The sequence below is a fragment of the Rousettus aegyptiacus genome, unplaced genomic scaffold (genome assembly GCF_014176215.1).
Source record: "Rousettus aegyptiacus isolate mRouAeg1 unplaced genomic scaffold, mRouAeg1.p scaffold_m13_p_1, whole genome shotgun sequence".
Classification (NCBI taxonomy): Eukaryota; Metazoa; Chordata; class Mammalia; order Chiroptera; family Pteropodidae; genus Rousettus; species Rousettus aegyptiacus.
Window position 1 is genome coordinate 174,723,335 of NW_023416284.1, and position 23,561 is coordinate 174,746,895.

A 23,561-nucleotide genomic window follows, 5' to 3' on the forward strand; every position below is an offset into this window, starting at 1 on the left:
CTCAAGAGGGGGGAAAAAGCAAGTTTAAGAGTAAAAGGCAGCTGAGGGGCGGCTCTTCACTACTCCCTTTCCTTCCCAGATTAGTAGATTGTCTTTAATTCTGTTTGCTTGGACAGTGACCTACTTCTTTGGCTATCAATTTAAAATTTTTTTCCTCTGGGAACAATCTAAAACCATCTTGTTGCCAGAAATTTCTTCATACTTCTGATCCATGAAATGTTGGAGTCAGGGATCGGGGGCAGCCGAAATCCACTTCCCCTGGGCTTCATTCTCATCTTTTTAACAAATGACAGCCTGGCTCATTAACTGGAATAAATGTGGTTTCCCAGAAAAATGTAGGTGTTCAAAGCCCTGGAAACTGCAGGATCTTTCCCAGACACTGTTAGGCTTCTCTTAATACAAGCATTCATTCAAGTTCAAAGGTTTTTGTCTTCCCTACAGTTCCTTCATGACTGGGAGAGAGTAGTTTCGTTCTGTCTTACCTTAACCAGTTTCAGTAAATGTCAGTTTTATGTTTGATCGGTAAATGAGATAAGCCACAATTTAAGAAGGGGAGATCACTACAAATTGCAGGAGTATTGAGATCACATTCTCCAGGTTCCCAAACCTGGTTGGGCAGTTGAATCACCTGGGGAGCTTTTGAAAGACAGCCCTGGCCCCATCCTGGATGCAGTGAATCCGAGTGCCAGCAGGTCTGAGATTCTGTACCCTTCACATGCTCTTCGGGTGTTCTGATGTGCCTCATGAGACCACTCTTGCCTTTAAGGATGTAGGAGGTGATGGAAGGCCAGGGAGGGATGGTTCAGGCTTACATAACAGCAGCACAGACCGAGGTTGGAGCTTGTGTGGGTGGGAGGGAGGGTTTCAGATGAACCTGGAAGAGTTAAGTATTTCCCTTCTCACGTCTTGAGGAGAAAATAAAGGAAAATATTTCTCCTACATAATTTCATTCCTATATTCTACTGTATTGAAAACAAGTGCGCTGCTAATAGAGGCTTTCCTAAAAACGTGTTCTTCAGGGTAAGTCAGGTTGAATCAAATGCTGTTTTCCTTTCTGAGCAAGAAGGAACTGCTGGTTTTCAGTAGTTGCCATTTTTGTTTTTACCTGTTGGCCTCTTAAACCTCATTGATCAATTTTAAACTTTCCTTGTGCTGGGTAAGTAGACAGTAGCTGAGGGCTTGGTTTATGACCTTTGGCTGGTCCAAAAATCTGTGAAGACACCTTAAAACCTGACCCAAGTTTTTGAAGATCAGAATAGGGTTTTTGGCTTTCCTCAACACTTGTTCACTATTCAATCTTGACTCCATAAACATTTCTTTCCTAGCTCCTGTACCCCAGAAACTGTGCTAGGAACTGCGGAGACAAGTTCCTAGCCCTAAAAAATTAAAGTTCTGCCTTTCATATATTTAGCCCATTAATCCACTAGAAATTGATGATTTTATGTCAAGAGGGAGAGCTCCAAATTCATTTTTCCATACCAGTTACCTATTGTTTCAATACCATGGATTAAATAGTCCCTCCTGTTAAAACTCGAGTTTCCATATATGCGTAAATTATATGATTTTTTTACTTTTACATTTATTTGTACACTAAGAATTAAGGGAGTGGCTAAAAAAAATCTAGTCAATTATAATAGCAAGTCCATGGCTTAAAATATTTTTATATTCTACATCTGAGGTGTCATCCTGGTCTCTCATGGCTGTGGTAAGTTTTTACATACATAAATATAAAAACGTGGGAAGCAGGTGTTATCTTCTAACCTTAATTTGTTTTCTCAGTATGTAATGAAATGCATTAAAAAGAGTCAATAAAGTGTTTCCTAACCACTTACCATATGAAAGGCACTGGTCGATGCTTTGGCAGATAAAGAAATAAGAACTCATAGCATTATCCTTGCGATCCTCATAATTTAGGTGAGGTGGTAGGGTCCCTCTGGAGGAAATATTCAGTAACAAAGATTGAAAGAAATAGGAGGGACAATGGAAGAATTGCCATGAGTTGGTACGCGTCTACTCAGTGAATTGCCCAGATAACCGCTGTAGAAAGAAAAGAACATTTAGAAAGTGTTACAGGCAGATAAAAGGCCATTAGTCAGGAGGCCAGAAAGTACATGGTGTATTAAGAGCTGAGTGTTTGTAAGGGGATAATAGAAAGAGGATGATAAATAGAGTTGCAGCCAGTCGTCGGGAATGCTGCAGAGGCAACAGAGAGCCAGGGAAGGCTCCTGATAACGAGCGACGCAAAGATGCAGAGATGCCCCGCGAGTGAGTGTCTGATGGACTCCTGGGAGACCATCGCACACACAGAGAAGACACCCGCAGGAGAGTGGGGGAGGCCACCTGGGGGAGGTTGTTTCAATGAACATGTCCACAATATGGTGGATGTAGGGATCAGATATTAGCAGGGGCGGTGGGGTTGGGTGCAGGGGGCAAGGGAGCAACAGAAATAACTGAGGTTTCAAGACTTGGAATAGGGAGGCCTCATTTCGCCGGTAGTCAGATAAGAATGTCCCCCTCATGACGTCGGCTTCAGTGGTCTACTGCTGTGTAACCAACCATGCCAAACGATGATTAACCCAGAGAGTACCTTTAGAAGGAAGACTATCACTTGATGATGACAACTCGGGACTTCATTTGCAGCAGGCCGAAGGGCGAAGATGGGGCATCCACGAGATCACTGCCTTTTCTCTAACAGTCTGTGTCAGAGCAGAGACCATGGGCACTGGGGGCAATCCAGGCTTTTGGGGTGGCGGGCGTGGGATCACAGTGGAAAGCCAAGTATCACAGAGTAAGAGATAAGACCGAAAGGAGCCAGTGGTAGCAGCTGCGGAGAAGGTAGAACCGAAAGTGAATATCGATTGATGCCACTGGATGGAGTGGCCGTTGGGTCGCCGCCCCATCAGGCAGCAGGGACCATTTTACACCAGCACGTCTGGGTCCACCTGAAAAACGAAAGAGCCCGATGGTCGACCTGCCTTCCTTCCATTCGTAGGCAAAGGAGCTAGGTAGCTTGGGGACTGTTTCTCTTTACTTTCAAGGAAGACATTTCTTCTTCGTAATTCTTTCCATCTCCAGCGTCTGCCTTTTGGTTTGTTGTTCGGAGGACGATTTATGGTTTGCTATTCTTCGTGTCAGAGCACGTGATTTCTAAGCGAACAGGGCCATTACGGGCTCTGGGTTTTGTCTGCTGCCACTATTAGTTTTCTGTCGTCGCTGCCTGATATTGACCATCCTCCTTGAAGACACGCTTCATTGTGTCCTTGATAGTTTTCCTTACTCTATAAAATACATATTGCTGAATGCATTAAATAAGATTGTTGACGCGTTTGATGGGTTTTAACCTTTTTTTACCTTTTCAGTTCTGGGTGATAATTTTTCACTAACACACTCTTGTAGAATGCTTCTCAAGAAACTTTTGTTTGAAATGATCCTTCGCTTGGGTATGTATGTAAAACAGCCTTACTCCACTCAAGTAGTGTATTGAGTGCTATGCAAAGTTCAACCTCGGTGTGAGCTATCTCCTTGAAATTTACAGTTGATACAGAATGCAGTATAAATTGTGGAGGGGGAGGTGGTGAATAGGATTATTGCTAAGAATTAGCAATAATTCAGTAATGACACATTTAACCAATACTTAGACATGAGTTCCTGACTCATATAATGTGGATGTAAATATTTAAGTGGAATTGTTCGTCCTTATTCCCTTCTGTTTTATATGATTTACATTATTGAAAAACAGTGAAAAATGTCACCACTGAAGCTTACTGAAACCAGTCCTGATTATTAAGATATTTTCTCCAAACCCGATAAAAGCTAGTGTATAGAATGTAAATAATTGACACTAAGTAATGGGGTCCAAAACCCAGTTGACTGGTTTTAATATCTAATTTTTTTTTCTTCGAAAAGCCTTTAGGAGTTTAAATTGAAACTGAAATTGGTGACAGTTTTAGATCTGTCTTTCTTTTATTTACAATATAGAAAATTTGTTTTACTTTGATCAAAATAAAGATTGGTTCTTTTGACTATCATTAAGGACATATTAAGGTCTCTTGAATACTCAAAAGGTTTTTGTCCTATAATGGAGATTCTGTGGTGACCAGAGGGCCTACAGTATTATCTAGAATTGCAACAGTGACAAGAGATTGCAAGTCACTTCTGGAACTGTGCCTGATAAACAATCCTCCATGACAGGGAGGAATGCAAAGAATGCTTAAGTGCTCGGGGAAGTAGGTCATGGTTTAAAGTACATTTGTCAGAGAAAGTTTCTCAAGCAGTTGCCGTGATCCTGATCCCTGCTTATTCCTTACCCAGGGTGCTTTAGTCTTAAACAAATTAGGTAACTGAATGAACTTCTCAGCCTCTAGGAGAGCTGGACTAAGAGTAACAGATTTCACGCATGTGATCCTGCACTCCCAACACCAAAAATAAAAGTTAGGGCTGTAGATTTAGTGGCTAGAAAATCTGCAGATGCGATTGATAAAGTGTTCTCTCTTAATTGCATGATCTTGGAGTAAAAATTATTTAGAGAGCAAACATGGGTGATATGTAAATATATTTAGAAAGAACAGGAAAATTAGTTCCTTTAAAAATGAAGTTCAGTGAACCCACTGAGTCCCCAGTAACTACGTGCGACTCTAGTGCCTGTGGTCACTGTGGACTAATGAGTTTGTGGAAGCCGTGAGTTGTAGCCAAGTGCTGGACAAGAGACACGAACATAACAGGTCCCGAAGGCAAGAGAGAGAGCACATACTGGTGTACCAGGGAGGGTGGTGTGGAGGATGCTACAAACAGAATGTGTTCTGCCCTGCCCCCCAAATTCATTTTGAACTCTAATCCCTGATGCGATGGTGTTAGGTGCTGGGGCCTTTAGCAGGTGCTGAGGTCGTGAGGGTGGAGCCTCATGGGATTAGTGCCTTGTTAGAAAAGACACAAAAGAGCTTTTCTTGTAATCAAGGAGGCCTTCTGCAAACCTGGAAGAGAGCTCTCACCAGGAACTAAATCTGCCTGGACCTGCATCTTGGACTGCCAGCCTTCGTGACTGTGAGAAAGAAGTATGGTCTGGGCCACCCAGTGTATGGTAGTTTGTCATAGTGGCCTGAGCTAAGACAGGGGAAATGGACATGATGCTGAATTTTTGAAGAATGAGATGCTCGAGAGGAGGCAAGAAAATATACATACAATACAATATAATACGATGCACTATACTATTCTATACACTACACTACACTACATTTCACTATACTACACTACAATAAATATAATACAATACAATACAATAAATACAATAAATTACAATACAATACAATACAATACAATACAATACAATACAATAAAAAGTGAGCCAAGAGAGCCTCATTATATTGGGAGAGATACTGAGTAAAAAATAGTCTAGGAAAAGTTGGGTTAAGGATTCTTTTTTTAACTGCAAGACTTCTTAGAACCTTTAAAATGTTAATACTGTTAATTATGCCTCTCCCAAAGGGGACATATAGTATGCGTTTTACATAAATACTATTTAGAAATGCCAGGCTAGAGAGTAGAGCACAATTAGAGTAGCGATGGAGAAGTTTAGAGAGGGCAGTGGCTTTGCTGTGGAGAGTTTCGATTTTTAGGGTAGGACTTCTGCATTTATTGTCATCGCCAGTACGAAGCTAGTCGTTAATTGGATTCCACATCTACATCTGTTGGGATGTAGGTGGGGGACTTCAGACTTAAATTTGTATTTCTAATGCGAGACTGAGAGAATAATTCTGAGATATTATTTGCTCTCTTTTTTGGCAGAGAGCGAAGAGGTTGGATTTTTATTTCATTCATATAAAATGATTGTTTTTTTTAATATACCTAATTTTTAAATTAATCACATGTAGAAAGATTCTTACTCTATGGGTAAAATGGAAAAAATAAGAACTATGTCTCAGCTTTTAAATGTATGTGATTTGGGAAATGCCTCACGTTATCCTGAGATGAAACATTTCATATATCGATATCCTTATTAAATTACATCTAGACCTGATGGTACATTTGGAGGGAGGTGAGAGGAAGAAGTAGAATATTGAGGTAACAATAAGGATCATTAAACTTTTAGGGATAGAGTACACTTTGGATTGATTTCATTGTTCAAATAATTCAGATAATTACATCAGATTTAGTTTTCATTTTCAGTCTGCAGTGAGTCTAATAACTGTTTATAGACTCAATTTTCATGGCACTTAATTAAGCGCTTTTAGGGCTAAACATCTTAGTGCAAGCCACATTATGCCTTCAAACTCTCCTGTAACCGTATTTTCTGAGGCCAAAGACAATTAGACTACTGTGGAGTGAAATGCTGTAAATTATTGTGTTCCTTAAACCCTTTCCAGCTCCTGCAGTGAATACTGGAGGTATTGTAACCGTATGTGAACTTGAACTAAGATCAGGGGAAGGTCAAAACAGAGCCTTCTTGAATGGAGTTGCAAATTCTTCCTCTGGCAAATAAGAGTAAAGGGAAATGTCACCCATTTGTTGCTTTTTATGGTCATGAAGGAAAAATCCCCAAAGCTTATGATTCCTTTGCTATGAGCTGACCAGCTGGCTTCTTTCGGCCTCAGATAAGAAGTTGGGAAAGACACTGATGTATTCTTTTCCTTGAGCCTGATCAAAGCAAATCAGAGCAAATAACTTGTATTCTGGGATTATAAAATGAAGCTAAATTTTTAAGAAAGTTGCTCCTTTGTAAAACCTAAAAATCAATGTAGGGCTATTCTTTTAAGTTTGTTTGAGGGCATGTAAGCAAAAGCAACTCGATCTAGGCATAAAGTACTGATTCTTCCTTCATAGTAAATATTTACTAAAACTTAATCAATTAATTAATTGATTATTTTTTTAAACCTACGGCACCTGTTATTCCCACGTGGTCTCCCATCCAAGTACTAACCAGGCCCGACCCTGCCTAGCTTCCGAGATCAGACGAGATCGGGCGTTTTCAGGCTGTAGGCTAAAACTGCTTATTTTTAAAATGAGCATATACGTATTTTACATATGTGTGTGTGTATGTGTACACACATATACACATACACACACACACACATATATAAAGTTTAACATATCCCCTTATTGACTCTTTCTTCAGTGTAACTTCTTATGCTTATTCTCACAAAACATTAACTTGACATGAGAGAGAGAGATGGGCTGGATGTGTCAGTTTTGTGTGCTGTGCCTAAGTTTAAGGGCTCCCAGCACAGTCGTTTTACTCTGTTTCTGTTACTTATAAGGTTGAAACCTGTGGAGAATGAATTGGGTAAACCTTAATCGTCAGGTGCATGTAGAAATATAAAAAACAGAGTTCCTTCGCTCAGTGACTTTCAACTCACCGAAATGTGTTGGATCCAAGAACCCGTTGGGTCCCAGGTGGTTTTTGGCAGCGTGTTCTTGCTTTTTCCCTTCTCTGAATAGCTGTTCCCTTCTGTCAGGTAAGCGGTGTCACCCCCATTTTAAAGAGGAGACAACAAAGCGAACACGTAGCCCGGAAGTGCGGCTTTTGTGGCGCCAGCTCTCGAGGTCGGTGCTGGAGGTCCTGCCTGATCCGCTCAGCTCCCCGAGCCGGGGCGGGCGGCACGAGAGCCATGTGAACAGACTGGGGCTGTGATGAGATGGCTTTCATATTAACACCTGGGAGCGTGGCTCCTAAGACCCCAATGCACTCTGCCTTTCTAGGTATTTCAGGATGTGTTACTGTCTCTGCTGCCAAGTAAAGGGCAAACGGCTCATCTTTACTGGCCAGCCCTCACTCTTCCCACGCCGTCATGGCCTGGAGATGGCTGATGCTAGGCTGTAAGAGCTCTTTGGGTTTGGAGGCAGGTCATAGACCTAAGAGCTCTTTGGGTTTGGGTGTAACTGAATGCCAGGCCCAGGCAGTGACCATCGACTCCCTCTGGTGGCCTCAGCATCTTGCAGATGGTGCCACCATCCTGTTTTCTCTCTCCCTCTCACTTAACCAATATCCGGGCCATCAGGAAGTGCTACTGATTCTGGTCCTGCTTCCTCAGACCTTTTCCTCATTCCCCAACTTTACTTATCTTATGCAATATACCACAACATCGGTCCTCAAATTAGTCTTTCTGCTTCCGGCCATTTTTCTCTGCGTAGTACTGCTTTATAGATAGAGACAATTAGAAAGCGGAGGTACCTGACACCTTGGTACTTCCGCTTCCTAATTGTCCACCTCTATAAGGCAGTTATAGGCAGGATTGGGGAACAAGACACAAACCAATGGTGTGTTAGATGTTTTCTTTTGATCTTCTATATATTTTTCCTACATTCGATTGGCGACTGTGGTAGTAAAGTGAAGCTCTTACTTTTAAATACTTTCCCACGTGGTCCAGTAGCATGGCCTCGGAGAAATGTCTGCGCAACTGAAGTCAGTTTTCCACCACCTTGGACATCTTTAGTTGTAGACTATGGCACCTCAATCATATTTGTGTAAAAACGTAATTGTACTTTGGGCTATACGTTCATTCCATTAGTGAATTGTTTTTATTGTGAGAATTCTGTCTGAAGCAGAAATAGGGTCAAACATTTGATCTATTAGCATTTTCGTTGTCAGCAAGCAGTTATCAGGTACGAATTAACTAAAGTTTAGAAAATCTTCTGTTTGCCTTCTCTTCCCTCCAAAAAGAAAAAAAATTCTAAAGCTGTTTATAATTTTTTTTTTTTTTAATTTTTAGGCGAGGCAACCCTTGGTCAACTTCACAGATTGCAAGGACCTTGTCAGCTTACAATCCTTATTTTTTATTTTTTACACCTACAGCATCTGGTCTTCCTAGGTGGTCTCCCATCCAAGTACTAACCAGGCCTGACCCTGCTTAGCTTCACGAGATCAGAGGGGATTGGGCTTGTTCAGGGTAGCATGGCCATAGACTAAAGCTGTTTATAATTTTTATCAGCAGGCTTAGTACAGGGCTGTTTCACAGGTGAGTACTGTTTGATAGGACGTGCTTGGCCCCTCCCACGGTTCTTTTCTTAAAGCTAGAGACAGACATTCCATAACTTCAAGTCTAAGGTTTTCACAAGTGTTTTGGATCTTAATTTCCTTATACTTAAGAGTTGAAGCCCATTTTCTCAGCCTGTATATAAAAGAGTTTATTAGCTGAAGTTTTCAGCCTTTAGATTTCTATCTTACATGTGACTTTTCCAGAGTCCTTTCTTCTCTCAAATTTAACTTTTCATTCATTCATTCATTCATTCATTCATTCATTCATGTATTTATGTGTTTATGTATTCATCTATCTATCTATCTATCCATTTGACTCACATGGTGATTCTCTGAAAATCCAGGTAACTTCAGAGCAGGAGAATTACCACTTATTTCCTTAACTAGTAGCTTTGGGCTTTCTCTAATTCAGACTTCTTTTAGCTATATCCATGCAAAACTGGCTCATGAGGCATCATTTAACAAGTATTAAATTCCTTCCGTTGGTATTTCTTCACTTTTACTCCACCAGCTCTCCCAAGATATCTTGTCCACTGTTGAATCCCGAAACTCTCCATCTCCCCTGTATTTCGTCGTCTTCTGCCCTTTCAAGCTGTCTGCCCACCTCAAATCTATACCTTCTGTTCTCTGTCTCCGGCGTGGGGCAGGCAGAGAGGAGACCGTTCTCTGAGAAAAGCCAGCGGTATACAGAAGGGATTGAATGAAGGAGAGGAAGGGACCAAATGGAGACAGTCAGCTTGGAGGATGGCCCAGCGCTCTAAGTGCCAAGTTGAAAGCCGGAGCAGGGTGTGGCCCTGAACAGAGGCAGGAATGAACCGCGGACACCCGAGGACAGGAGACAGGAGCCCGTTAGCGCTAAGAGGTTGTATGTTTGAAGCAGTTCACTAGTTTTGCTTGCTAACATCTCAAAAGAATGAGGTGTATTTTTAAGTTAAAATCCTAGGTGGTTCTTCTGTCAGTAAATTCTACATGAAGATAGTATAATACAGAAATGCATGTAAAGATACATTTTTATATGATGTAAACATGTATGTGATATTTCTGGTTAAAAAGTGATTTTAGCTACAAAAATCTCACTCTGGGGGATGTAGACTGAACTGAAATCTGTAGGACGGTAGAATTTGTCTAAAAGTTTGTGTTTTAGGGACAAAGTTAAATTTATACATGTAAGTTAAACAGTCTTTTTTTTTTTTTTTTTTGCAAGTTTTACTGATATAATATGCAATTAATCAAAAACATTCTTAACCGAAAACTGTTATTGAACAACTGGAGGCAGGTGATATTTGTTAACTGGTCTGGCCTAGGCTCTTGTGGCTGCTTAAAGCTTTTCTTTTGTAGAAATCCTGTTGGCCCCTTCTAAAAAATTTTTCAAAAATGAAAGTCTAGGAAGGAAACTTCTATTGCTATCTGAACTTTGAATAGTCACAGTAGGGATTTCATGACCCATTAAATCCATTAGCTAAACTAACTTCAATCCAGTAGACTTAAAATATAACAGAATAAAATGAGCTTTAATACATTAAGCTTCTGGGAGAAAGGATCACTCAGTTTTAAATTTAAGAATAATAATGCTTGTTAAAAATCTCACATACAAAAGTATTTAAAAGCCATTCTTTCTCATTACCTACCCATCCCCCATCAGAGTCCCTCATCAGAAGGAACATCATCATCATCATCGTCATTCTTCCTGGCCCAGAATGGATTGCTCAACAGAAAAAAAATTGGCGATCCCTCGGAGCCAGCCTGGGTTCATTTTCTTTTTTATTCTTTTCTTTCTTGTTCTTTCTCCCTTTCTTGGTCTCTTTTGTTGTTCCGGTTCCTAAACTGATGGTAATTCCGGATTTCACCAAAGAGACTTGACAGAATTGAGTAGATCAGCAACTCTCCTGAAATATGGTCCGGCCGAACGTGCAGTTGAATAAACATAATTGATCATCCTAGTAAGAGTTGCCTGCTGTAAAACTCTTCTTGGCCTGACCGAGTTAATATTTTATCAGCTTGCATAAGAGATGAAAGCAGACATCTCAAATTGACATATGATAAAAAGCTTAGAATAGAAGGTGAATGCTGAAGTATGTCTTTCCCAAACTTAGGTATGGCGATAATGTTTTGGGATAAAGAGGGCACTGGAACAGACAGACTTGAGGCACACAGCACATGAAGGAGAAGGTCCCTGGGTCTATGGAAGGACAGAGATGGAGGGGTGTGTCTCATAGGTAGGATAGAAGAAAGCCATCCTGACAAAATGCAGCAATTCCTGCATTTAAAAAAAAAAATCAAATTATAAAGCAACTTGGCAATGCATCGAGCCTTATAAGTTTTATTAAGGTATAATTCACAACCCCTATAAGTCACCATTGAATGATTCAGCCATTTTCAGTACATTCACAGAGTTGTGTAATCATCATGACGATCAATTTAAGAGTAGTTCATGGCCCAAAAGCAATCCTGTCCCCATTAGCAATCACTACGCATTTCCTCCTCCCCTCAGGCCCTGGTAACCGCTAATCTGCTTTCTATCTCTAAAGATTTGCCTATTCGGGAAATTTCGTAAAAATGAAATCATATAGTGTGTGAACTTTACATCTGGCTTCTTTCACTTAGTGTGATGTCTGCGGGGTTCATCCATGTTATAGCATATATCAGTACTTTCTTTTTATTGCCAAACAATATGGATCTGTCCCACATTTTATTTATCCACCCATCAGTTGATGCACGTTTGGATTATTTGCACTTTTTGGCTGTTATGAGTAATGCTGCTACGAAAACTAGAGTACAGGGTTTTAGGGGGCATATATTTTAATTTCTCTGGGAGTAGAATTGCTGGGTTATATATTAACTCGATATTTAACCTTTCGAGAAACTAGCAGACTGTTTTCCGAAGCAGCCTCACCAGCAGCGTCAGAGGGTTCCAGTTTCTCCAAAACCTTCCCACCACTTGTCATCTGCCTTTTTGATGATAGTGGGCGTGAAGTGGTCTCTCGTTGTGGTTTCAATCTGCATTTCTCTGAGAGCTAATGATGTTGATCCCATTCATTTTTTAGCAACTAAATTTCCGGTGTTATCATACACTCAAGTAAAGTTAAAAATTAAACATGCAGTCTGAAACGGATGTATGTATGACAGGCACCAAGATGAGTCCAAGTGAACGTTATGCATCGTGCACCGTTAAAGCACGTGACTTTCTGCCTTCTGAAAAAAGGGTTCTCACAGTTCTGACTTAAAGATCAGTACTATTTCTAGATGGGGGAGTTGCCCAAATAATGTTTCCTTGGTGGGGAGGGGCGATAGTGGTGAGAATTTCTATTGGTTAAATGTTTCTCATCAAGTACGCAGAAAGTTTCTTTTGTAAGAGTCACCAGTCATCAGCATTTTGCCAGGTTTGCTTTCCTTCTTTTATTTAATCTTTTGTTTTCCTTAAACTTTAAGACATCACAATAATTCGCTCCTAAAGCATTTAGCACCGTCTCCTATGAATAAATTTCTACATTCTTCAGCTTATCCACAGTACCATTATCAATTAATATTAATTTAATGATACTGTCTGATAGAGAATCCATATTTGAACTTCCCCTATTATCTCTTAAATACATTTTATAACTGCATTTACAAAAAAAAAAAAAAAAATTGGATCCAGGATGTAATCAAGGTTCCCAAACTGTGCTCAGTTATGTTTCTTTTTAAAGTCTCTCAAACTAGAACACTTCTCTTGCCTTCTCGTTTCTCATGGGATTCATTTTTACGAAGAGCCCAGGCCAGTTTCTTGTGTAGTAGAGTTGTCGGATTGGTTTTTCTATGAATGCATTCAGGCTGCATATTCTTAGCCAGAATAGACCTACCTGAGATTGACTACTTAACTGTTACATCACACGAAGAGCCAGGCTGCCCCGTTATAGGTGATGCGAGGCTTGGTGATTTGATTAAGGTTTCTCCCCAGATCTCTTCATTAGGAAGATATGCTTTTCGCCATGGGGTGAAGTGATAGGTGGGTGCTCATTATTCTGTTGCCAGCGTTTTAGCATCCATCGGTGGTCCTCGCCTGAATCTCCTTCGAGGTTGCAAAATGGTTCTCATCCATCATTCTTTCTACATTTCTACATCTAACATTTCTTCTGTATGGAAGAGCTTTTCTATTTTACCCTCTTTTTTTCCCCCCTCCTCTTAAAGTAAGAAATTTTTTTTCCCCCAGTAATAAGGTTATGAGCATATATATCTAATTTTTTATTTCAAACTTACCTCATGGAAAGAAACCTCTAGCGGGCCAATTCAAAGACTCTTCTTGGTAGGGACTTCTAATGGAACAAGAGAGTGGCTAGATAATGATTGTTAGACTAGTCGAAAGGATGGAATCGAGGTGGTTCCCCTCAGATCCTGAACATCAACCGGATGTGAGCGGCGATGGTGGAGGAGGTGGGAGGGGTAGGGTTGCAGGGAAGTAAGTAGTTCCCTAGAATAATTCATCTTAATTTCATTAAAGCGTATCAGAACTATTTTGTCATAAAAGTTCATTTTTCCCCTAAAGGAAGTTGCGAATTATTCGATAAAATAAAAACAAGGTTCTGTCCCAAGCCACGTAGAGGTCTTTAAGCGTTATGACTATAGCTATTAGAAATTGTAGAAAGATTAAAAAGCAGAGCTAAAAAATAGAAGTCTCAACTTAATACAGCCATTACTCTTTTGTATATTCTTAGAGAAAAGGAATGTTTGTGACTCGGTGCCATTTCAGAATTTTGGAGATGGTTTCTAACTTCAAAAGCAAAAAGCAAAAAAAAAAAAAAAAAAAGCCTGCCAAACTCAGGTTCATGGAAATGTCGCTATGAAAATAGAGGTAAGACTTCTACGCCAGTTTTCGCAAACCTGGTTGACCCATATGTGGTGAAGCTGTGATGCCGATTGTATTACTTACCTGCCGTTATGAGCCCTCCGTACCTCTGTTAGGAACGCATGTGCGTTTTCCGCCTAGCGAAGGGAAAAACAGTTGAATCGATTTTTGAAAATGAATTTACCCTCCAAGAAGGTGATAAAACAGCTTGACTGAGACCTTCCCTGAGATACCCTGTTATAACATCGGATTTCTAAAATTCACATTTTGTTGTAGAAGACATTTGAATGAATCATTAGATTTTTTTTTTTTAATCAAAATATTTTACATTGACTTAGTAATTCGAATGTTAGAAATAAATCTTATACGATGACGCCATCACGGGAAGGAGTAAGATTTTATAGAATTATTTTCCTGCCATCTGTCTCATGAGAACCACCTGCATTTCATTTTCTACTTGCCAAGTCATACGTTTGTTATCAGTGTGAGATTGCAGAAGGGCTGTTTTTACTCTCATTTTTGTCGAGAGACTTTATGCAGATTAAACCAATAGAATACCACACCCTGACTCGGAAAACTGTTCTAATTATCTAAACATCTAGACTGGTTTTGTTGAGTTGTTTGGCATTCATCTTTGGAGGAAGAAAATAACTAGTCAATAAAAATTAGATTGAACTTAATTATTAATTGATGACGCCACCACTGACCATTTGTCTTAGTCTAACAATTGTTGGTTAACAAATTGGTCCGACTGCAATTTTGTGTGTAAACGTGATTATGGTTGCGCCTAAGGAGACCTTGAAATACAATTATCAGTGCGGCCCAATAAATCTTGTATTTTATTTATCCTTCCATGTTCCTGCACACTCTTGAAAAATCTTGAACAAAATTTAAATGTAGCAATGATAAAACTGTAAAAGTTGATGTGAGTAGCCAGGCGTTCTGGCGATTTGGAGTCATTGTCCCAAATGCTGGGTAGCAGAGCCAGGAAGGAGTTGAACATGTAGATTTCTTCCTCCAGGTGTTTGTTTCTTGTTAAAAGTGATTAAGACATATTCATAGGTACCAATACATTCCACTGCATGTTTCTGATTTTGCTTTGGGCTTTGGTGGAAGTGAGAAACAATGGCTGAGGGAGTTAGCGTTATCACTTGATTATCACTTGAAGGGCGGCAGTTCGCTCCCAGCTCTGAACGAGTCACCCAGCAGCCAGAATCTCCTTTGGATAGAGGCTCCCTCCCTGAGCCTCACACAAAGGGAGCCAGCAGGACTGGGAGTGGTTCCTGGAGCACAATGTATCAGGAGATCACAGACCTGGAGGCGCTTGTTTATTTATCGTTTATTTTGCCAGCCCCTCACCCCACTCCAGGAAGTCACCGATTGTGTTTTATCACAATCATATGCTTTTATGAAAGATTCAGATAGCCCATTGATGTCATCGTCCCTTTTTATTGATTCATCTATTCAATTAGATAGGTACAAGGACTTTTCCTTTAAAAGATGATCCTTTACAGAGTGATATGGGAAGATCGAGTTTCCTTGGCAGTTTTGAGGTGGAATTCTTCGTGTGTGTGTTTCTATAGGCACATACTCGATTTCGGCAATTTTTAAGCAAATCTTGCTTTTGGTCATTTAGTTAAGAAAGCAGACCAAGCTGAAAACAAATACAGCAGCTTATAAAATTTCGAAGATACAGAAGAAAATGAATCCGTCCTTTCCTAGGGGTAATTACTTCTGCAGCTGTTTGAAGGTGGGTTCCACACGCTGGGCGCCAGATTTCCGTCCGAGCAGGTGGGGATGCTGAGCACACGTCTGAGCGTGGTTCTTGATGGATGGGGCTGCAGGAAATGCTTGTCAATTATAAATGTTACATAGACGGGAATGCTTTACCCAGCAATATGCATGTTCCTAATTTAAAAGAAAGCCTGGATTTTATCTTTTGGTGCGTGGAGAATTTTTTTTTTTTTTTTTTTTTTTTAGGTGAGGCAACCCTTGGTTGACCTCACAGATTGCAAGGACTTTGTCAGCTTACATTCCCTTATTTTTTATGCCTACAGCACCTGGTCTTCCTAGGTGGTCTCCCATCCAAGTACTAACCAGGCCCGACCCTGCTTAGCTTCTGAGATCAGATGGGATCAGGCTTGTTCAGGGTGGCATGGCCGTAGATATGTGGAGAATTCTTATGCTAATCACCCATACAGATAAAACTCACTTTCTAGATCTATTCCTTTAAAAAGAGTTTTTTATGATGTAAAATATATGGAAAGAGGACTCATGGTTTATTGTTTCTAAACATCTAGATGTTTTAACAGGAGAACTTTGTAGAAGTGAAATAATTCGAAACAATACCTGTTAAATTTCTTTTACTCAGAATTTGATGCCGAATAAATAATAGACACTCAAGATATATTTATTGGATGGGTTAACTAGTAGGTCCTAAAAGTAACCAGTTTTCTTAACAAAATAAGAAGGCTTAAACCCACAGGAGACTGTTGCCTCCTACTTAACCATTTTCTTTGTTGTACTATATTTAAATAGGGCTATAAATCCAACTTCTTATTTAGCTTTGTTCTTTTTGAACAAACATAAAAGGCATTTTAAATGCTACTAAGAATGTACATAGGAATAAATGCGAGAAGTAATGTGTGGGTTTTGTAAGAATTTATTCCTGAACTGTATTGGTTCTCCTGACTGTGGTATTTTTCCTAATATTAAATAAAGCATTAATCACTGAAATATATGAGACATGTTAAGCCTTCCCTTTTCAGATCCTTGGGGAATAGCTCATAAATGTGTGTGTGCGTGCGTGTGCATGCGCTGTTTTTTTTTTTTTTAAATCAAGGAACAAACATTTCTATTACTACCGTGGAAAGGGGAATAGTAGAATTTGCCCATCTTTTTCATATTTTATTTAAAACCTACAATGATGAAAATGTATTCCAAGAGAGTATATAAAAGATTTCATGAATTAATTTTATATTAATTTCTATATCGAAGATACTCTCTGGGTCTATAACGCATGAATGTGGCTGGACTCAAAGTGAAGAGGAAGCCAGGTGCAGTTTATTGTTATCAGAGAGGAATCATAAACCTGGTTGGACTCAGCGTTTTGGAAAAGCCCATTCTTTGAACTTGGTTGTGTTTGAGATCACTTCCTCTCTGCAGTGGTGATTTTGGTGTTGTAGTTATTTAGTCTAGTTCATGGCTTAGCTTAGACCAATGAGTTTAAAACATCAAAACATTCTCATTTTCTAAAATTCCTTGAATAAATTTTTAAACAAACCTTAACTAATGGGCTTGAAAATTGAGAATAACAAACCTTGAGTGTCAGCGGCCTCGAGCGCCCAGCCCAGAACCTTATTCTCACTCATGGGACAACAGCCAGTCTTGTTTGACTGTACTGAAAGATTGCATTCCCCGGTATTATCTTATCAGAATGGACAAGTAACATTCTTCAGGGCTCGGTTCTCAGCAGTATAATGAAGGGACTGTTCTAGGTGATCTTGAAGAGGAACGCTTCGAGCTCTAATGTTTCATAATTTGACTAAATGTCTCTTTTCTTATAAAAAGTGATAATCTTGCATAATCTGTCTAATAGTCACAATATCCCCAATTTGGCATATAGATTTTTTCATTGGTGTTTATTTAATTCATTATATGAAATTCATGACTTATGAATTCGTAAGTACATATGAATTTTTATTGAGTTGCAGTCAGGGCCGAACACTCCCGATTTGTTTTCACTTACAGAAGAGCCATCTCTTAGGTTTCCATGTCATTTTTTGCCGGCGATCACACTGACAGCTTATTTCTGTTCTGCCGGGTGCGGCTTTGTTTCTGTGCTCTTCTTTTGTTATTTCTTTGGGTAAAATTCCAGGCTTCATGACAAAGCAGAAGGAGCGCATGTGTTTTGTAGTCAAGGCATAGATTTGGATCCCCAGTTCGTCACTTACTCAGGTAGGTGGCTTAACTTGCGAGCTTCCTTCTACACATCGGATAGAAGCTTGTTAAAGGATACGCTTTCACAAATTATGCCAATTTTGATGCCCCTGGGAACAAATATATGTTCAGATTTCACTGCCGCATCGCTGATGTTGGGAGGATCTGCTTTGACGGGTGAAGGATAGTGTCTTAAGTTTGCCTTGGGTTGTGTGTTCCTTTAGTTGATGAGAGCGGATAAATAATTGTCCATGTGTTGATTCGCTAATTTAATGTCATGTTATGAACAGTATTTATTGCCCGCTTTATCTACTGGGGATTTAATGTGCTTTCAAACTCATGGTTTATGTTTTCACCTCTGCAGGCATTCTCTCATCTAACAGTTGTTTTCCGAATCTTTTTAGTGAGTCGAGTGGCTCAGATCTCCCCTTAGAAGTAAGTTGCTCACACATAGGGAGCGGGTATCCAGGGAAGGCCCCAGTCCTGACTCAGCAAATTCTCCAGTAGTGCTTTCCACGTTCCAGAGGGGGTTTCAGGTGCTTTATGTATATTAACTCCTCTCAACAACCTTAAGAGGGAGGCGTAGGTGCTATTAACCGGACTTGACAGATGAGGAAATTGAGGCACAGCCTGACTGGTAAAGCAGCTTGCCCAAGGTCACACAACTCCAGGAAGTGAAGCCCACGCTGGAACACTGCAGGTCCGGCTCCTCGGATCGCACTTTTCACCCTTTTGGGCTTCCTCGGATGAAGCCTGCTCAGTTTTTCTCTTTAGGCCTTGGGCTGGCTGTATAAGTTTATCCCCAACATTTGTAGGGCCCAGGACAAGAATACAGATAAAGACCCATGTATCAAGCTAATAAACTGTTAAGTGAAACGTCTGGTGCTCTCGTCTTAACAATCAAACGTTTATAATGACCTAGAAGGCCAGGTCTGAGTTTAGAATCTTAGGCCCTAGACCTTCTATGTCAGAATGTAGTGCTACTGGGAACTGTAGCCTCTGGTCTGTCCTTTTCCCACTCCTGGCTGCCCTGACTTCTTGAGGGACCTCCAGTACATGCCTGTGATGGTCCAGCCCACTGTCCAAGCTTTGTCCCTACCTCTCCTCTCCCCCACCTTTTGGCTGACCCGCTGGCCTGGAGGTGCCCTGGGGACAATATAGTCTTGGGTCTCAGGGAAAGTGGCATGGTAATTTCAGATAGGTTTGTCCTCTTGGTTCCGTAGGGGAGGGGAAGAGACAGAGGGTCTCTAATCTGAGGGTCCTTTGGCGGGAGTCTAATGGTGTTACCTCCCATGGCGAGTTTTTGAAGCAATTGCTTTCCCCTTGATGCCTCTTCTCTGTTTCCTTAATCCATTAATCCTGAGATAATCAGGAAGAAATCCTCAAGGTTCTTCACCATGCACCTGAATTTTTACCCAGCACGAATGTAGGCTTTGCTCTGGGAAGCTAGCGACAGCTAGGCCACGACAAAAACTCTTAACTACTTGGGGTGGGGACAGCATTTCTCTTACGTTCCCACCACTTGGTACATAATGCGCATTAAATAAGTAGTGAATTCAAGTTTGATTATCCTGAGCCTCAAGAAGGATCAGAAACTAAAAACGTAAACTGATGGTAGACGGCAGTGTGTCTGTACCTAGGGCCTCTTGTCAGGAGTAGGCATTCTGGCCCAGAAAAAGAGAGAGAAAAAGGGAGACAGTGAGAGAGAGAGAGAGAGAGAGACAGACAGACAGACAGACAGACAGAGACAGAGAGAGTTCAATAGAAAGACAAAGCCCAGGGTTAAAAACAATCAACAGAGATGAGTTCTTTCTAAGCTCAGAAACTGTCACTGACATAACCAAGTTCCAAAGTCGTTCTTTTTCCATTGGCTCATCTCCAAGACGTATTTCAGGTTGATCCTTCCATCCAGGGTCTCTTCCCGGGTTCTTGCTCTAAACGGGGTGCAGTAGAAGCCTCCCTGCTTCCATTCTTGGCCTTCTTCATTCCATCGTTTACTTTGCAGCCAGACTGGTGATTTGGGGGATTTACAGGTTTGTGTGTTTATGGTCAACTTACATCCAGTAAAGCGTACAAATGTTATGTGTCTAGCTTGATGGAATTCTTAAAAAAAATGAACACACATGCATAACGAGCTCCCAGGTCCAATTCTAGAATACCCCCAGTGCTCCAGAAGCCTCCCTCATGGCCCCTTCCCGTGATTACTCCCTGCTGTGGACAGCTCGTGTGCCCCTACCATTCCCGTGTTGGAGCCCTAACCCCCACTGTGACTGTATTGGAGAATGGGCCTGTAAGGAGGTAATTAGGTTAAATGAGGTCACAGAGTCGGGGAGCCCTGAGCGGGAGGATTTGTGTCCTTATAAGAAAAGGCACCAGAGAGAGCAAGCAGGAGCTCGTCCTGTTTTTCTCTCCCTTCCTCTTCGCCATCTGAGGAGCGTGCAGTGAAAAGGTGGCCAGCTTCAACCTAAGAAGCAGGCCCTCCCCAGAAATCACATTGGCTGGCACCTTGAGCTTGGACTTTTCAGCCTCCGGAACTGAGAAATACATTGCTGTTGTCGACACCGCCCAGTCCAGTGGTGTTTTGTTACAGCGTCTGGAGCTGACAATACCGAGACTTCGGAGAGTGAACTAAGAAGGTCAATCAAGAGAATGAAATTCAAGATGCAGAGTGAGGGTGTAGTAGCCTAGGCAAGATTCTGTGACTTTAAGGACGGGGGTAAGACCATAATCCAGGAAGCAGCAGAGTGGGGATGATCGTGCTCTGGTAACATTAATTTCCTCATAAAAACTTATGAGGAAAATGCTGTCCCCTCCTCCCCAGAGGCAATCACTGGAAACAGTTTTATAAGACATTTGCTATCCTAATTGGTATAAAAACTTTTCAATCTCAAAGCTAATTCCTCATTGTTATGTGAATGGAAACCAAATAATATTTTTCTGTCTTGGCGATGATTCACTTATTGAGTTTGCCATTGGACTATGTTTTCCTTGCCAGGAGGTGACCTTACACATCACAGAGAACTGCATTTCATTTTCTCTGTGTGTGTGTGTGTCCTTTTCCAACTGCTGATTACCAGAGAGCTTACAATCCTCAATGGAGACTTTATGGAAAAAATGAAAAAAGGATGTTTTTTAGAAGAATAATATGCAAGTTTCAGACAGTTGAGTATTTAAACAACATTCTCTTTTGCAATTACTTCTCTAGTTGTCATCTATTCTTGTTTGGGGGTTGGAGATCAGTTTCCTGCAAAAAGGGGAGGGTAGATTATGTAAAGAAAACAGATAAAATAGTCAATGTATTTCGGTTTACCATTCGAGTGAGTCGTAGGGGGCAGGGCAGATTGTTTGCACAGTCTTAAGTGCAGAGAGCTGATATATTTTTCAGCGTCTCTGAATTCAACAGCAATCATTTCCTGTAAGTTAGCATTTGGTCTCAGAAGAGCAAAGGCCTCGTAATCATTCACACCTATAATATGATCACCTTCTGTAGGTAATAATTTTTAAAAAGGTGAAGGCAACAGCAGTTTCAGGAGCGGGTCATCGGCAGGACACTGGTGTAGGCACAGCCCTTTTTCCTAGAGAGGTAAAGTTGTTGTAGGAATAGCATTAAGTTGAAAGGATTTTGTTTGAATTTCAAATCAAGTCGGCGAGGAACGCTGGCACCTGTCTGCCCAGCTCTGGTATCCAAATAGTTTCTCCCTTAACTTCATCTCAGAGTTCAAGATCAACAGCAGCCCACACTGCTTTACCGGGAACCACCACGCCGAGTTAGACCCGGTGTTGGGCTTGCATTCTTAAAAAACAAAAACAGAAATTTTCCCTTTCTAGTCACTCAAATGGGACTGTTGGAGACTTTCACTAGCAGCCGAAGTGTCCACTTCTGGACATCATTTTCTTTGCCTGCAAGTATTTCGTCAAGTGGTTAAGGAGTCGGCCATCTCCATTTAGGTGCCCATTGTTATTTCGTGAGGCACCTGTGGACGAAACAAGCCACTTTCCACTCTGTCCAGGTGTCAGTCAAAGCCGAGTAACTTGCTCCTCTTGACTTACAGTCTTGGACATGATCTGATTCGAAGAAGGCTGGAGCTCAGAGCTCAAGAGAGTTCAAGGCTTCCATTTTATAGAACAGAGCAAACAAGAAGCAGAGAGACCGCTGTTGACTTTGATCAAGATCCCACAATTGTTGGCGTGGCGAAGCCAGCTGAGAGAGTGGTAAACGTATTTTCTTGAAGGCACACGGTTAAAACTGACTTTTCAAACAATAGGCACAAAAACAAAAGTGAGAGCTGTTCTAAAATTGGCAGTTATAACTCAGGATTACAGAGATCTCCGGAAATACGTAATTCGCATTTTTAGGGGGTTACATGTGATTGTCCCTTACCCCTCTCACCCCCAGCCCACCCCCTTTCAAAAGTAAAAACTTCTGCATTTGGAGGACAGAATGGCCTTCTCCCAAATTAATGCCTTCTGGCCTCCTAGATCAGGGCAGAACCCCTTGAGTGTGTTATGTGGGGAATGAGGCCTGTTCTGTGTTCCACTGAATTACTGGCGAAGCTAAAAATCAAGGTATTAATGGCATTACTAGATGTTCTCTGTAATAGCTGGCAGCTCTAAAAGCTATTTTGACAGGGATACCTTATGATTTATAAATTAGGTTAATAGATTCCCTTTGTAACAGAAAATGCACTTGCATCGGATCACTTATATTCAAGTAATATTTAAGCACCTACTGAAAGTGCTTTTCTCTCTTAGGCTTATATTTTTCTGGAGCATCCTTTGTTTTTTCTTTTTTACTAGACATCATAGGGCATTTTTTTTCTTTCTTCAAGTGCACATTAAGAGATTCTTTCTTCAAGTGCACATTAAGAGATTCAAGTGCACATTAAGAGATAATATTCCCCACCCCAAATGCTGAGAAGAGATAGTGCAACAGCTTTATGTTTCTCTGCAAATTCTCTATGATGCTGGGTTAGACCTAATGCTCTTTAGAGTGTCTGCTCATATGTTAGTGAATATTCTGACCACCTCGTATGTGTCTGTCAGAAGCAAAAGTGAGAGGGAATAGATTTGGTAGCAAAATCCAACCAACCAAACCAAATCGAACCAAACCAAACCAAAAGACCGTGTAGCTGGTATGGTTTTCACAGCACTTTGCCGATGAAAAGACTTCGTACCATATCTCCTTCTGTAAAAGCCCTTTCCTTTCTCTCCAGTAGAGTTAGATCCTGATACAAGAAGAGAACCCAACCGCCATTCTTCTATCTAAGCGTCGTCTCTGAGAATGACTTCCTTAATGCAGTCTAGGCCTGGCTAGATTCTCCTAGGGAAACGAAGCACAAGGGCTTTTGAATGTCGATCCTGTCGCCGGGCTGATTTTGTAAGGAGAGCGTGATGGGGCTGCCCAGATGTCACTTTCCGGTGTTTAGTAATCAGTTTGACTCAGCTCACTCAAAGCCAAGGCTGAGGGATCCTTAACTTGCAAAGATTTCTGTGGTATAACCTGGACTGTGATCCTTTGCCCTGTAGGTAATATGATGACTTGCATGTTTAGGGTGTACTTCATTTCGGTTTTGGTTTTGTTTTGTTTTAACACACTTTCATTGTCTTAAAGATATGACTTGGGAAGAGGTATCTGAACAAGATGGTTTTGAAGCTTACGGTTTAGACTGAGGTATTGACCACCATGAACCTGTTCTTAGAAAAGTCACTATACTGTTTATTAACGACTTATTCTATCAAAACCATATCGTTTGGGAGGGAGTAATATAGGCTGCCGAATTCTTTAAGTCTTTGGATCACAGAATGGCACTTTTAGTTTGGAAGTAAACAAAT

The 23,561-nt window shown here is 40.9% G+C and overlaps 1 protein-coding gene, 1 non-coding gene and 2 pseudogenes across 3 annotated transcripts in view; 1 reads left to right on the plus strand and 3 right to left on the minus strand.

Annotated features, from left to right (window-relative positions):
- Positions 1-23,561, plus strand: part of AKAP12 (A-kinase anchoring protein 12) — a 72,449-nt gene that overhangs the window by 5,093 nt on the left and 43,795 nt on the right. The window lies entirely within an intron of this gene.
- Positions 6,865-6,981, minus strand: LOC118605452 (annotated as a pseudogene).
- LOC118604185 lies at positions 8,777-8,896 on the minus strand (annotated as a pseudogene).
- LOC118605336 lies at positions 15,839-15,957 on the minus strand. Its single transcript, XR_004952090.1, has one exon. It is a non-coding gene; the product is annotated as a 5S ribosomal RNA (ribosomal RNA).